General features: G+C 34.3%; 1 protein-coding gene across 7 annotated transcripts in view; it reads right to left on the bottom strand.

Annotated features, from left to right (window-relative positions):
• LOC114576766 (cysteine-rich venom protein-like) overlaps positions 1-17,075 on the bottom strand; it is a 94,578-nt gene that overhangs the window by 76,314 nt on the left and 1,189 nt on the right. For 2 of the 7 annotated variants that reach the window (XM_062072837.1, XM_062072833.1), the window contains exon 1: positions 6,787-8,430. The exons of the other annotated variants lie outside the window; for them this stretch is intronic. The gene's annotated coding sequence lies outside the window, so the exon portion shown is untranslated. Of the gene's footprint in view, positions 1-6,786; positions 8,431-17,075 lie in introns of those variants that run through there. 7 annotated transcript variants of the gene reach the window in all.

Below are 17,075 nucleotides of genomic sequence, written 5' to 3'. Positions count from 1 at the left end.
GAGGCGAAATAATTTTTGCCCCGAGCCATACGAATAGCTGGGGACGACACAGCAGATAACTAACGAGAAACAGTGGACCGTAATGAGCTCACTGTTTCCCGGCTCTGTTTTCACGTGGAGTACGTCGTCGAGTTTATGCGGTTTAAATAAGAAGAAACGAGAGTAACGACAAGCATCATCCACCCTGAAAAATAAATTCTTCCAGGAAAATAACTGTAAAATTGAAATAATTTTTATGAAGAAAGAAAGAAAAAAAAAATTTCTTTGTTCTTTCAATCCTCTTCTTCTTCTTCTTCTTCTTCTTCTTCTCAATCTCTTCTACAATCGTATAATAATTTAAGGGTGAGAATCTTTCGATCTACAGATTATTTTTATACAGTGTACTAATAAAAAATAATTGTGTGAAAATTATACTACTCGAATTATTCGCAATAGGATGAAGCGAAATATTTCTAAAAAATGTAAGATAATTTTGCGAAGCTTTTTAAATAGGAACAGATGGTAAAAATCTTTTTAGCAAAGGTATTTCGTTATAATAAAACTTTGACGATCCTGACTGAAAGAAAGGAATTTTTCTTTCGATTCTTTATTTTATATAAATAAAAATTCCGATATCAAAGAAACGTAAGTAGATTTGGCCGCGACAATGTGAACAATGTGTAAAGTGCGGTATTGATATCACGCCCTGCTTAACGATATGTAAATTATCCATCTCAATTTTCCGACAAATATTTTCGCTCGAATTACTTATCCACACAGGGAATCCATTATTGTTGCTATCTCGCGGGCAAATACGATAAAATCGGTCTTTAATCAACGGAATATTCCCGTCAATTATCGTTATTTGACTAATTGTATTCTATTATAACAGAATTCGTTGTTATTTAACGATTGGTACGAATGTGGAATTTAACACCGATTTCATTCAATTTATCTTTGTCAATTTATCGAGACAGAAATGCGTTCATTAATGCAAAACACGGAGAAATATTAACGTTAGAAGTATATAATTTCGTCAATCCAAACTTTACTATTCGATTCCTTTTTTTTTTTGTAAAAATCCTTTTCCGTTTTTTTGCAAAAAGTTTTCACGAATAGGATATAAAATAAAGAAAGCTATTAACAATTTGATTAAATTGTTGGATAATTGTTTTGTAAACGGTGAAATTGTAACGATGGAATTGTTTAACTCAGAAAAATAAAATAGAGGTGATTCAATTTAAATTATTAATTAATTTTTTCTATCGTCGAATATTTCCTTTCCAAGGATAAATAACTTCTGGCCAAGTTAATGCATTGATATTACGTGGAATGATATAATATATATCTGCTACGTGTCTATTATGCTCTATTATGTATGAATCTTGAATTCGACGCTTTGAAATATTTATACACAGCGTATATACAAACTTATTGCTTATTGCAATAGGAGAATGATTAGATAAGTTACGGAATCAGCGAATTAATAAACACAAGCCACGTTCGTTAAATATATCTGTTATCCGGAAAAATTTAATGATCCCCAAAAACAAACTTCGTAACTGTAACTTTTCCATCGCTGTACATACTGTAAACGACCGCGTTTGCTTTTGTTTTAAAAAGAAATTTTGAATCTGAGAAAAATATACGAGAGAAAATATAACAAAATACATAACAAGTAAGAATAAAGAAATGATAAAGAAGTGAACGAAAATAAAAAAAAAAGCATACTTTCCACGATTCATCGATATTACAAACATCGTTAAAATTTTTTAACACAAATCACAGAAATACTAAATTTCTCAAACTACGTTACACGTCCCTCAACTTGTCTTTTCTCTGCGATCGGATTTATACTCGACCAGAGCAGAGTCGAACATCAAGGAGGCAAAAAAGAAGAAGAAAAAAACGTGGGAAAACTTGATGAATTAGCACAATCGTGGTTCCAATTGTACTTGTGGAGAATATGTACATTCGCGAAACTGGTCGGCGAGCATCAATTTTCACCGCCGACCGATTGTTTGCACCGGTCTCCTCCAACCCCCTCTGGAGACCGAAAATAAATTAAATAAATTAAATAACGCGTCGATGGAATCGTTAACGAAGAATTTCGAGTACGAGGGCGAAAGCAAAGTTGTCCGCCACAGGTTTGCGAAACCCTGTGTGAAATATTTAACGAGTTGTCCAAATACGATCCGATTTTCAAAAGAGGGGGATGGATTGGCGCGCGCAACACTGACCGATTAGAGTTCATTTCATGCTTTAACGCGACCCGAATAAAACGACTGTCCGTTTTTAACTATTCTTTTTCCTTTTTTTTTTCGTCTCTTTATTTTATTTTATTTTATGTTATTTTTCTTCTCTCTCTCTCCCTCTCTCCCTCTCTCTCTCTCCTTTTTTTGCTCTCGTTTTTTCTCGTTATAATGGTATTAAAATTTTTCACGTTCGAATTCGATGCGAACGAATAATTTTCGATAATTTTTACGCGATGAAAATGAAATGAAAAAAGAGGGAAAATTCTCTTGATCGAATTATAAAAGTGTTATGTCATTTTAAGTTGTTGATAAAAAAAAAAGAAAAAAGATTTGTTGTTTTGTTTTTGGGAAAAAATTGTTGAATTAAAATATTTTTTTTCCTTTTTTTTTTTTTTTCACCGATAGATGTGATTTTTCTTCCCTGTATAAATCCATTAACGCAAAAGGCAGATCCGATATTTAATTGGATTCCGTTGACAGCGTGAAATTCTGACAAAAGGAGTATCATTGGGGTAACTCACGGTTCAAATATCTATATATATATATATATGTATATACGAAAATTGAATTTTTTCGAAAATGTTTTTTCGTCGCTTTTCGCGTATCCATTGTACGATTAAAATTCTTTTTATACCGTTATTATTTCATTTATTCGTTATTTTTAAACGATAATAAAATCGTTATCGCTTAACATGACGTCGAAATGCATTTAGTAGATACACAGATGTGGTCCTTGCTTTATTTCTTTGCCAACACTGAATGAAATTTATCGCGTTGGAAAAATAATAGACAGGAATAAAATTCAGAGAAAGAACTTTTATACGAGTTTTTTTATGAATATTTAAAATAAGAAATAATCTTCCATAAGATTAAAAAAAAAAAAAAGAAAAACGATAATAAATCCAAATCTATTCTTTCCCCCCTTGTATTATCAAACAATCATACTCCGATATTTAAAATTTTTAATGTTCAATAATAACATTGCAATATCGTATAATACTAAATTGCCATAACTTCTAAAAAAAACTATTCACAAAATGAAAACAAATTTTTTTATAAAAATTATTCTTCAAAAAAGACTTTCTTACATTTGCTCCGTTACAAAGAAACAGAAAAATGTTGTTCCGCGTAACGAACAATCGAGCATTTCCATCCTCCCTTCGCTCGTATCATCGAACAATCGTACCTCGATCGAGAAACAAAAGGGGAAAGAGAGAGAAAAATAAAAAAAAAAGAAGAAAATTCGTACGACCATGGCAGAAAACCCTCCAACTCCGCTTGAAAAACTTGGTAGCTCGGCGAGTTCACTCGAATCGGGAAACAAAGGTTCCCGCGAAAATCCTGGAAACGTTTTAAAACCGTAACGATACTCCACCAAATTCGGCATTATATCGTAAATGAAACGTTGGATGGGGCGCACTCGAAACGTCCGCTTCAATATTACCGATCCAAATAACGCGTCATTGTTGAAAAGCTATTGGTTATTCCATTCGTTTTATACTCGTATCTATCAACAGTGCTCTGTATTTTTGACTTTCCATTTTGAGATTCACGCGCGATCGTAATTTCGATGGGGCACCGTTCGTTAATTTGCCCGTTCGTGATTTTGAGGTTATGTTCGAACCGACAATTTGAAATGCGATGAAGAATATCAAGAATTTTATTCTCAACGAGATGTTTTCTAAAATTTCGTAAAATATTCGTTCACAACTAAACTGCGATTCTTTTTTTTTTTTTTAAATAGTGCACTTTAAATCAATTGATTTCGAGTTTTATCGAAATATCGAGATAGATATTGAAAATCTGTCTTGTGGAGTGTTCACAATATTTTTTGACGACTTCATTATTTCGTGACCACGATACATCATAAATAACTCCTCGTTTATCACATTTCCGTGTATCGAAATAAATGTTGAAAATTTATAACCTGAACTAACCTCAACAATAAATGAGCGATCTTCAAAGCGATCTTACGAAATTTGAAATTTGGAAAATTCTTTTTACAGAAAAACTATCCGAATTATTGAAAATTTAATCTTTTCAAGAACTGTATGCAATTCAACGCGTCGAATTCCCTTTAAAATTCTATCTGTTCCACATGATGTAAGATCGTAATACTTGGAGAAAAATCGCGGGCGGAAGGGAAGAACGGAAAGTGGTGCGGAAAAGTCGATACAGATGAGGTGTACAATAAACCGGATACATAGGATGGACTTATCTTGCGCATAAATGTAAAATACGGACGCAAAGTTGCAGGGAGGCCTGGCCGGCCGATCTGAACACGAGATGCAGGTCATAGACTCGCGGTTAACTGGTGAATCGTAATAGGAGCTTTTACATTTGACCCGAATCGAAGACAGCTTAACCGAATCGTTGCGTATATAGAATTGTATAGATACGTAACGTGTCATGGTATTTGGAACAAATTTACGAGCTTGTCTTTGACAGAACGTAACTTGGAGTTGACATTATTGGGTTATTTTTTTCTTTTTTTTTTTTTGACGTCGTTCGATGGCCGAGACAATTATCCATGAAAATTTAGGAAAATCGTTATTATATTTTGTTAAAATTAAAAAAAAAACGAAATTTTAACATTTAACTCTTTTCTCTTGGAAAAATTTGAAAATGAAATTAAAATTTTAAACTTGAGAAAAAAGTTACGATGCATAGAGTGTGATTTGGATTGTTATAAATATTCAAAGCATGTGAGATCCAAAATTTAAGAAGAAATAAATCTAATACGAGTATATGGAATATAATTTGAATCGGAATTTATTTTCTTTTTACGCGGCCGGGATAACGATTGCCTAAAAATTTAGCAAAATTCTGGATATAAGATTCAAGTTTTAATTAAAAAAATTTCCTACCGATAAAAATGTTAAATTTTTTTCGATCGACGTATAAAAGATTATAAGGTATAAAATTTAATAAGGATTAAAAAAGTTTAAGTATTCGCCGGTAAAAGGACACGTTAGATTTGACGATAAGAAGAGGAAATATGAAGATAACTCAATTCCCCAACTTTTTTCGACCCGCTCCACTCCCATCCTTGGGAGCTCAACTAACTGTAAGAATTGCTGTGACATCTTTTTCTTTCTTATCACGCGACGAATAAGAAACTTCCTTCGCGTTGTAAGAAGAAAATTCTTTCCCGTCCCGTTATACCTGACAATCCCTTAAATTAATTAATCTGTATCTAATTACCGTTACGAAATTCAAACCGTGAAATTCAATGAAATTCAAAAAAATTAAATTTCGCAAAAATTAAATTTTTCTCTCATATTCATTTTTATTATTCTTTTTCTTTTTTTACCTTTGATATTTTATCTTCCATTTCAGATTTAATTTTTACTCGTTAGATTAATCGAAAGAAGAGTAATTTATATATATATATATAAATTTCTATTCTTTTTTCTCTTATTTGAAATTTAAGAGATAATTTTCTCGTTCTTTTTATAAGCAGAAATTCAAACAAACGCGTTCGATTCGTAAGGACGTTTCTTTCGGATAAAAATTTACCCATATCGTAACATGGGAAGAGGAAACAAACGAGGAATTTTGTTCGCTTAATTTTCCAGGCAAATATTTACATCAGTTTGCGAACGTCCATGTTATATACGCAACCAAGTCGAAACGCGTTTGTCCAGTTATTTTATCAATCACTGCACGTGAACAAAACACGTTCCATGAAGCACGAATTTCAACGCCAAGTTTATACGCTTGTTCCGAGAGAGAGGGGGGAAAAAAAAAAAATACCAGAAGAATAATAACAAATGAAAATTACAAAATTGGACGAAATATCGATGAAAATATTTACCGAGGTCAGAGACTCGTATCATATTTTGATAAATTGGAAATTACGAATCGTACGTATATGCTTTGTAAATGATCTCCCGTTATAAATGTGTATTTCGTGTAATAAAAATGTAAATTTTCGCTCGTGGATTGAAATCATTTCGGATCAAAAATATTGAAACTCGTTCTTTTTTTTTTTTTTTTTTTTGCTCGTCTATATTTGAATAATTTATTAATGCTCTATATGGATATTATTCGTGGAAAATAATATAGCTCGTTTTATTATTGATTAGCGTACTTGGATACTGATGACCTATTTCGCATAATTCCGGGAAGCGAATCTTCGTTAAAATAAATAGCGGATTAATTTAACAGATAGAGATCTTCAAATTTCACTTTCATACACTAACGTAAATCTAATTCCATATCTAATTGTATACACAAAGTGATATTAAAACAATTACTAAACTCTATCTCCAAAATATCTATAATTACCTATTTCAAATTGCAATATTAATTAATTCAATATTTATTTCCGATAAAAACACGTTGACTCTTGAACGATATTAATTAGATCGTCGTTATTACCAAATCTGAAGTCAGAAATTTAACTAAGAAATTTAACTTCTACGTTTGAAATATCAATTTATTCGATATATGTTTCCGACGAAAACATTTATCGACTCTCCAACAATATCAATTCGCCCAAATTATACGAGATTTCTCAGGAATTTAAGCTAGAAATATTTTTACTCACCGATCAGACTTCGAGGAATCCTCGATCCGAAAACTGGAGAAAGAATCAGAGACACGCAGAATCGGTGAAAAACACGTACGCAGAACGTATTATGGAACGATTAATCAAACGATCAAATCGTCGCGTCAATCCTTCCAATCTGAACGTTTCACCGGCCCGTGAACGTTTTCCATTTTCTTGTATCCAACTCGAACAGCTCCTCTCCTCTTGTCAATAATCCAACCGAACACTTCCTTGGCCAGTTTCCGTATGGCCAGCTCGTATCTTCATCGACCTTGCTACGACGTACCAACCATTCGTCCTTTCATCCTCGTCTCACTCTAAAATTATATCGACACAAATTGCGCACTATTCGCTGTTTATTGTTGTTATCCACGCGTTCCTCGGTGCTTAGAACTCTTTAAAATTCGTTATTATTCGTTACATTACAGCGGATGAAATCGGGCTTGCTTTTGCACGTGTTCGATGGTAAACAGATGAGCTTATTCGATGATTATTCTCGCACTTATCTCGAACGTTAGAGGTACGGCGTTTACGGCAATGGAGGCAAGACACGAAAGGAGATTTACAACTAACAGGCCCCCGTTAAACCTCACGATCGTCCACTTCGGATCTCTCGAACCCCTAAAGCCTGGAGATACTATTAACCCTGTCGCGATAATTCTGCCAAACAGCGTTGCACGTAGCGATCCTCTTGTAATCTTCCTCGGATCTTTAGAATTTTATTATTCCGCCGCAGTCTTTGAGAAATCCGAGATATTTCTTACGATTCCTCCACAACGATATTTATATCATATATCCTTGTTCCTCGACTGAATTTCTAATATACCCATAATTGGAATTTTTTTCGAAATGTTACGATTCCTGGCGCGATAATATTCTTCAAACTCGTTGTTCGAAATTTTTCTTAGATCTTACGATATTATTATTATTATTATTATTATTATTATTATTCGATTGAATTTTTAAAATCAATATAAAATACAATTTTTTGGAAATTGTCACGTTATCCACGAAATAAATCCTCCGTGAAAATTCACCTTATTCGAAATTTCCCTTACGTTCTTACGATCCTCGGCGACGGGATGTTCCTCCTTCAATTTGTTGCAACAATCCGCAACAATTGGAATTCCTTCGAAATGTATTACACACGTACTTACAATATTCTTATAATATTCTTATCTCCTCGGCCATGAAAAATTGCACATGAAAAATTCGTCGAATTTCGAATTTTTCGACCGCACCAACCCACTCCCTCCTTCTTCGATCTTCGTAAAAATCGAAAATCCCTCCTTCCTACCCTTCGGTTCAGCCTCCGTCTTCAGTTCATCCCTTCGAATCAATTTTCTCCGACTGTTCCTCGAATCAACACTCCACACGCTTCGTTCCACTCCCTTCAACGTTCACACACACGCGATTCACGCGCGATTCGGATGGAGAGAGCGGCGGGGGAGGGTGGAGGGGGAGAGGGGGAGGAGGATGGATCGTCAAGCGACGCGGAGGCGCGAGTTAGAGTCGGGCATAGCGGGCGGCGAGCGCAGGTGAGCGTGGCACGAGCGGATGAGCGAGACTGGCGAGGATCGCGCGCGAGGTGGCTGGAAGCGGAGCGGAGCGGTTGGCGGCGGCGCGCGTCTCTCCGTGCGGCGCGAGACCAACTGGCGCAAACTCGGCCGCCTCTCGCCGACCCTCGGGGGGCAAAAACTTGGCCCACGACCCCTTCGCAAGCGCGCCAAGACGATGCACACGGATTGGGATCCGTTTATGCTATCCGATACACGCGTTCGTAACGAAGCGTAACGTTACGGGCAACGATTAACTTCGTCTCTTATCCTCCCTCGTTTGGATGGATCAGGGTTTGTTATCGAGTAATACGCTCACCACGTGTTCTTGCGTGACGATAGGAAAAGAAAGTTTATTCTTTTTGGGAAAATGATACATGCAGATTAGGATCTATTTATGTTCATTGAAATGTGTTATGTTAATTGTGTGACATAATAATTTTTGCAAATGAAAACGATGCACATGGATCAGAGTTCGTTTATTATGTCGTTCCATACGATTCACATATTCTTGAGTATTGTGTGACGATAGGAAAATTTTTTTGCAAAAATGTATATTAGGATCTATTTATGTTAATTGAAATATTTGTGACACAATGACTTTTTGCAAACGAAAACAATGCACATGAATCAGAGTTCGTTTATTATGCCGTTCCATACGATTCACGTATTCTTGAGTATTATATGACGATAGGAAAAGAAAGTTTATTCTTTTTGGGAAAATGATACATGCAGATTAGGATCTATTTATGTTCATTGAAATGTGTTATGTTAATTGTGACATAATAATTTTTGCAAATGAAAACGATGCACATGGATCAGAAAAAGAAATTTTTTTTTGCAAAAATACAGATTAGAATCTATTTATGTTAATTGAAATGTTTGTGTGACACAATGATTTTTGTAAACGAAAACGATGCACATGGATCAGGGTTCGTTTATTGTGCCGTTTTATACGAATCACATATTTTTGAATATTGTATGACGATAGGAAAAGAAAATTTTTTTTTGCAAAAATGCAGATTAGAATCTATTTATGTTAATTGAAATGTTTGTGTGACACAATGATTTTTGCAAAGAAAACGATGCACATGGATCAGAGTTTATTATGTTGTTCCATACGATTCACATATTTTTGAGTATTGCGTGACGATAAAAAAAGAAAGTTTTTTTTTTGCAAAGATGACACATGCAAATTAGGATCTATTTATGTTAATTGAAATGTTTGTGTAACACAATGATTTTTGCAAACGAAAACAATACACATGGATCAGAGTCCGTTTATTGTGCCGTTCTATACGATTCATGTATTCTTGAGTATTGTGTGACGATAGAAAAAGAAAGTTTATTTTTTTTTTTACAAAAATGATACATGCAGATTAAGATCTATTTATGTTAATTGAAATGTTTGTGTGACACAACGATTTTTGCAAAAAACGATTCAGGATTCGTTTATTGTTCTATACGACTCGAGTATATTTTTGAGTATTATGTGACGAAAAAGTTTTGCCAGGAAAATAATTATTTTCACTTTTCTGCGAGCAAAAACGACACACACGAATTAAAATCCATTTGACGTATCCGATATGGCGCTATTTCCTATTTTTTAATTGCTAATTGAGTATTTGAATATGAACAAATCGGTACGCGTATTCTTGAATATTGTGTGACGATAATAAAGAAAAGGTTTTGCTACGAAGACAATTATCTTCCCTGATCCATTTATACAATGCTATTAACATTTCTAAATTCTATCGTTAATTGTTTATGAACAAAAATTAAGTTGCCTCTTATCTTGACTCTTTTACAAAAGAGAGGAAGATGGATTAGGATTCGTTTATTATGCTGTTCGATACGATTCACGTATTATTTTCACTTTCTTGCGAGCAAAGATGACATAAACGAATTAAGATCCATTTATACAAATTGATTATTGTAACAATACATATTAATAAATTGGCAATACTTGTATAATGACACGAGCAAAAATTAAATCGTCTCTTATCTTCGCCCTTTTGCACACCAAAAATAACGAACACAACAACTAGGATCCATTTATCATATCCTATTCCATATAATGCAATTCACAGGTATTGTGCGACGATACGAGGAAAAAGTTTCGCTACGTCTTCTCTCTTTTGCGAGCAAAGACGTTACATCGAACGTCACGAACATCCCTGCCTATCGTTAATTAGTTTAAGGTTTGTACGAGCAAAAATTAAGTCATCTCTTTCGTATCTCCGCTCTTTCGTAAACGAAGATAAGGCACGCGAATCATGTTCGTTTATTCGACTCATATTCCTGCCGTTGATAGAGAACGTTTCCATTGTGGAACGAGCGAAAAGTTTCGTCTACGAAGATTCTTACGCTTATCTAAACGATGGATTAGGATCCGTTCGTGCTATCCGATGTGTTGCACGACAAACGAAAGCTTCGATGATCATCTTCCTTTCTCAAACACACCGATTACGATTCATTTATTGGATTTATGGCGCGAGTATTTGTGCCAATAATATTTTTTCGACACCAATTTTCTTGTTAATTGTGTGTGAGACAGTAAGTAATTTTCTAATGACTTGATGATATGTATCGATCGATACGACAAGATGTTTATTTAATTAATACAGGTAACATCACAGGTGAATTTTATTATACAAAAGGAGAAAGAGGGTGGAGCGATTGGGAAAGGGATTATCAAGAAAATGAACGATTGGGATAATTTTTCGTTCGCGCGTGAAACGTAAATGAAAGAAGTTATTTCGTGAAGAGTAGAGTTTGAGAAATTAATCGTTCGTGTTAAATTAAAGAGTGATGAAACGGGCGGAATATCGTGAAAAAGGTTAAATTGGGAAATATTGGCGCGAAAATTGGCTACTGCAAATAACAATTAAAAAAGAATTTTTTCCCCCCTCCTTTTTATGCGCACAAATTTCAACCTATCTATCTCACAAGCAATATTCCCTTCCGCGTAAAATGAAAAACGAATATTTACGCTAAATTAATGAATTTCGTGCGCACGTAAACACGCGTGAAAAAAAGAAAGGAGTCGATATTCTCGAATAAAACAAACTCTACTCTCGAGTAACTAGCCATAAACTCGACGTGGAAAACATGGAAATAAAGCTTGCCGCGACCCTCCTCGAAAAATCCAATCCGGGACGAATGCATGTAAGGGTCGAATCGAAGATATCGAAAACGTTTCTCCTCGAGGCATCGAATTACTATCGTTGTACGCAACGCGGAAAACGTGAAAAATGATGCTCGTTCGGGAAACACGCGAGTCGATACACAGTTATTTTATATCGAATTTATAATTTAAGCACGGAAGAGTAAAGAAGGAATCCTTGAATCTTTTTCGAATGCACGAGCGAAAAAAGTGAAAAAGTATCCCCGCGAAAATGAATTATAGCAAGATCGAGTAAAAGCTATCTTCGATCCGAATGTTTCGACATTTGACACGATTCAAATATTTCAAAATTTCGACGCATCGTTTTTTTCTAAAAAAAACTTCGTCCAACGATTGAAATTTCTAAATTTGGATTATAAAAATCAAATGGAAGATACTTTTTCTTTTTTTACCTTTCAATAAAATAATAAAAAACAAGATAGCGATAACGTCGATTATAAGTCTCGACTAAAAAATTTTCGAAAAAGTAAGCCACTGTATCAAAGCTGTTATTTCAAACTATAAAAAAAAAAAAAAGAAGAAAAGAAAGGAAAAAGAGAGAATTGATAATTATTTAACAAAGTTAATTTCCCTGAAGAAATATTCCACGGGTACGGAAGATATTAACCCAATTACGGATAGATTAGTTTTCGAGGAGGGGGCGAAGTGTACGGTACGTAACCAAAATAGCGTTGTCCCATTGAAAAACATGAACACCGAAGGCACGAAATCTTGTTAATTTTCTCCCCGATGTTTGAAACGGAGCCAAGTTATGAAGCTGCTAGTTGCTGAAGCAATTAAGGAATTTGCGAGATTTATTCAACCGAGTTTATTATTCGCTGTTTTCGAGTTACTCGGGAACACTGGATACGTTCGAATAACGCGTACAAACCGAATATTATATTTTACGGTTCGAAATCGGGCCAAGTTTGTTATATCAAGTTTGAATTTCAAGGCAAAGAGGGGGATCGAAGCGCTTTTCGACAGATCAGGTTTATGAAAAGTAATGAAAATTCTTCTATCTCGATGATTTTTATTAATAAGACTGTCAAGATTATCACACGCGCTGAATAATATCGCGTAAGATTTTATTTGGTTTATCGAGAAGTGGTTAACCTAACCTAAAATTGAATATAAACTACGAAGTCAGAAATTGAACAAATTCTGAATTCAATTTCATCTAAAATTATTCGTAGCAACAAATTTGATTAAAGTTAACCTGATTTGAACTTAATCTAAAATGTTTCGAAGAATTTTGCTAATAATTTTTTAAGGAACGCGATCTTGATTAATCTAACCTAACCTAAAATTGAATATAAACTTCGAAGTCGGAAATTGAACAAATTCCATCTAAAATCAATTATCCAATAAATTTGATTAAAGTTAACCTGACTTGAACTTAATCTAAACTGTTTCCAAGAATTTTGTTAATAATTTTTTAAGGAACGCGATCTTGATTAACCTAATCTAAAATTGAATATAAATTACGAAGTCAAAAATTGAACAAATTCTGAATTTAATTTCATCTAAAATTATTCATAGCAACAAATTTGTTAATCTGACTTGAACTTAATCTAAAATGTTTCGAAGAATTTTGTTAATAATTTTTTATGGAACGCGATCTTGACTAACGTATTTAAAAAAAATCATCAAGATCGAAGACAGCTATCTGTATTTACGTAAATAATTATCCGATTCTCTAACAGGAATTGTAAAAAATGTATAAGCTTATAGACGAAATAATTTCACGAAAGTCAAGGGAGATGTAATTAAGTATTTGTAGGCAATTGATTTCTAATTAGTATTCCATTTTCGTCTCGTACAATCTCGAAGCCATTTCATCGCTTCCTCCATAACAAAAGCGTGCTTCTAATTGTTTCAACCAACTCGTTAATAAACATCGAATCTATCGATCAGAGAATAATAGGTATCTGTCGTACAATTTACATTTTAAACGCATATCGGATAAAGGCTAGCGATAAAAGAAAAAGTATTAAAAATTATAACGTAGAAAAATATGAACCGTCTGATCTATCTAATTTCTTTCTTCCCTTCTCAAAAACTGTTCGATTATTCGTATTATTATTATTATTATTGATTAGAACTCTCAAAATTCGGAACGAAATTCTTCTTCCCTTGAAACTACGCTCGACAACAACAATACCCCTATCGATTAATCAAGCTCAACCACGATGAACACGAATTTTCCCCTAGATTAATCGCTATACAAGCCAAAAGCGAAATTCTTCTCAATTAAAACCGCCTTGAGATGAATAAATCATCCCGTTTCCCGCGCATTTTGATAGAAACGCCTGCATGGAAACGCGATTCTTTGAAAAATTGGGAACAATGAAACGAACCATCGATCCACGTGGATAACAAAGCATAGGTAAAAAAAAAAAAAAAGGAGAATTTTGACGCGGCAGAAACTGGATAATATTCGAGATAATATGTCGCGCAAGATGTTATTCCATCCATCAAAATGGCAAGATTTTCCACGAGTCAGCCGTGTGACGAAACTTTCGAAAATGACAGGCGAAACCGAAATCTCTGTTTGACGTGCGCGTGTCATCGTTGCAAACTCGGATATGGCCGGCAGCCGTGTGCCGATGTTCCATATCCAAACGATCGGTGTCATCAACCGTTACATGCTGCCTTTTCGATCGCATCTTTTCATCCCTCCCTGTGTTTCGTGAAAAGGGAAATTTTTTTCTGTTTTTTTTTATTGGTACGCTTGATTGCTGTCTTCATCTCGTATCGATTCGAGCTTGGATCGATTCGTGGCGTGACAGGGAGTCGTCAATGTTGATGGGTATTTTCGAGTCCAAGGATTTATGAGTTGTGATTCCTTTCGTTTAATTTTTGGTATTTTAATTCTTTTTTTTTTTTTATTAATTATTTTGGCATTGATATGTTAAAATTGGAAATTATTATTTTCGAACTGTATTAATGTAACTCGTAGAATTTTTGTTTATTCGAATAACTCTTTCTAGTCTAGTTTAAACTTTTATTCTATAATATCGTTGAAAATTTCATTGTGAAAATTAATATTTTTTGAATGAAAATGATTATCTATTCTCTGTTCAAAATTTGATAGTTCTAAAATTCTTCATTTGCAGATATCGAAATAATCGATCCTCCTACAACTTTCGTCCGAATTATTTTTTTAAAGTATTCCATATTTTACGAATTATGAGATTTGATTCTTAACCCAATACAAAGTACTTAAATTTTCGCATAAACGTGAAAGAAATATTCTTCAAGTTCTATCTCAATACAGAGAATAATCGAGTCTTAGAATTCGATTTATTAATAAAAACACATTTGTTCCTCTTCTGTAGGACGATATTGCTATTTTCACGGGATTTAAGGGATCCTCGATATTTTTTTAGTCTCTCGATAAAAGAAACGAAACGAGGCAGTAACTTGATTAACACGAGAGAGAAAAAAGAAGAAGAAGAAGAAAAAAAAAAAATTCCAGACTCTCATTTCGGGGTAAACACATTTTCAATTTTCCAACCTGTCACGAGAAATAAATGATTAATACGATAAAATAAAAACGACGAAACTTCGATGTGGGACTTCTTTCCTTCCCCCTAATTACCGACCTTGACTCTTTTCGAGTATTCGAAGACAAACCCCTCCCCCCTTCCTTCTCAATCTTCTTTTCTTAAGAGTGGAAAAATGAAATTGGTGTTCCAATCGGGAGAAAGCATAACAGGCTTCTTACGTTATTTCTTCTTTTTTCTTTTTTCAGAATTTAATACCCCCTTGGCAATTTCTTTGTTTGCTTGTTCGTCGTTTCAAATTGAACGGACTATGATTGATCTCTTTTTGGAGGGGAGGGGATAAATTTTAATCTTTCCACCGATTAATAAGGATAATTAGGAGCAGTTCGATAATTTTCAATCAAGAACGTGACATCCAACGTGGAATGATACGTTATTGGATTGAAAGGAGGTCGAAAGGACATCCACTTCCAATCTTACCCACCCCTTTTGATTTATTATGCATCCTGACCATCGAAACGATATAGGTAATCCCATTCGATTAACCAGATACGAGGCGCTCCGTCATTTCCATTTTTTCCCCCTATCTTTATCCTATCTATTCCTATTCACCAACATCTAACTTGAACACCTCGGAGCACGTTTCATATCAAAATCGAGAGCAACGGGACAAACTCGAAAAGCGTTTTAATCCCACTGCAACCGAGTCGGCAGATCTCCACCGGTGATAGTCGTGGAGATTTTTATGAAAAACTGCTCTCTCTCTTCCTCGTTTCAGAAAGTTTCCCTCGACAAAGAAAGAAACTTCATTAAAATTTCGTTCGTTTTTACTTTAAAACCTTCTCGAAACTTGTCTAACAATTTCAAATATAAATATTAATAAACAAAGTTCGATGAAACACCTCGAATGGAAATAATAATCCCCTTAACAAACATTCGTCTTTTCTAACTCTTCTTCTAAATAAAATTTCAGAACTACAGATTTATCGATAAAATTAAATTAGAAAAACAAATTCATCCTAATTATTATTTTAAATTTGAAGAAGAAAAGAGAAAATCTATAACAACTTTGATATCGATATTAAAAATTCAATTCGAGAAGAATTGAATTGACGTCCAAATTTTTTAAAAAACGCGTAATTTCCTCGGTGGAAAATCGTACTATCCCGGAAAATACAAAAGCGGAACGTGAACCGATACTCGAAGAATACCACGTATAATAATACCACGCGATAATACCTGTCCGGGACAACTCTCGAATCGAACGTTTCCAACATACAGGGACCCTTGAACGCGTTACAATTTCGACGAGAAGCTCAGTTCCATCAATCGGCGGCGGCACGCGCGAATCCGAGGGGCGATTATCCCCGCCCAAAGGGGGACTCTTTCGTCCACCATCCTTTTTTTCTCTTTTCCTTTTTTTTTTTCTTTTTTTGATTCCTCGCGTCCCTTTCGAACCACCTCGTTAAAACCATTTCCGGACGAAGACTAGCTTTCGAGCCGGTCATCCGGTTCCCCCGTTAAATCCGGAAATCCACTTTTTTCCCCTCCCCCTCTCCATTTCACTGGAAATCCGACATGGTGCCACTTGGCATCGTTAATTCACAATTATGAGTGAGCAAGATGAAGGATGATTGTTGCTTAAATGTTCTTCGCGTAGTTCTTTCAAGATAGAGGTATAGAAATTTATTCGGTGTTGGTTGGTCGAATGAGAATATAGAATAGTTGTGTTAAATTGGAAATCGTGGTAAAAAAAAATTGAGGAAGTTTATTTCGATCGAGTACTGAATATTTTATAAATATTCAAATGTTTCTGCGTGTTTCCCTTTAAGGTTGTATAAAATTGTAAAGCATGAATGGTAGAAATTAGAGAAGTTTTTTTGAATTAAGGTATCGATTGGATTAAATTATATTGGAATATTTAATGTATAGAATGTATAAAGTAATTGTCATTATTATTGTATATATGTATTGATGAGAAAATTAAAAAATTTGTTTAACCAGATATCGAATAATTTATGAAAATAATAAAGTAATTTAATTTGAATTTATACA

The sequence above is a fragment of the Apis cerana genome, linkage group LG3 (genome assembly GCF_029169275.1).
Source record: "Apis cerana isolate GH-2021 linkage group LG3, AcerK_1.0, whole genome shotgun sequence".
Classification (NCBI taxonomy): domain Eukaryota; kingdom Metazoa; phylum Arthropoda; class Insecta; order Hymenoptera; family Apidae; genus Apis; species Apis cerana.
Note: the sequence above shows the minus strand (reverse complement) of the source record. Positions and strands in the feature narration are given on the sequence as shown.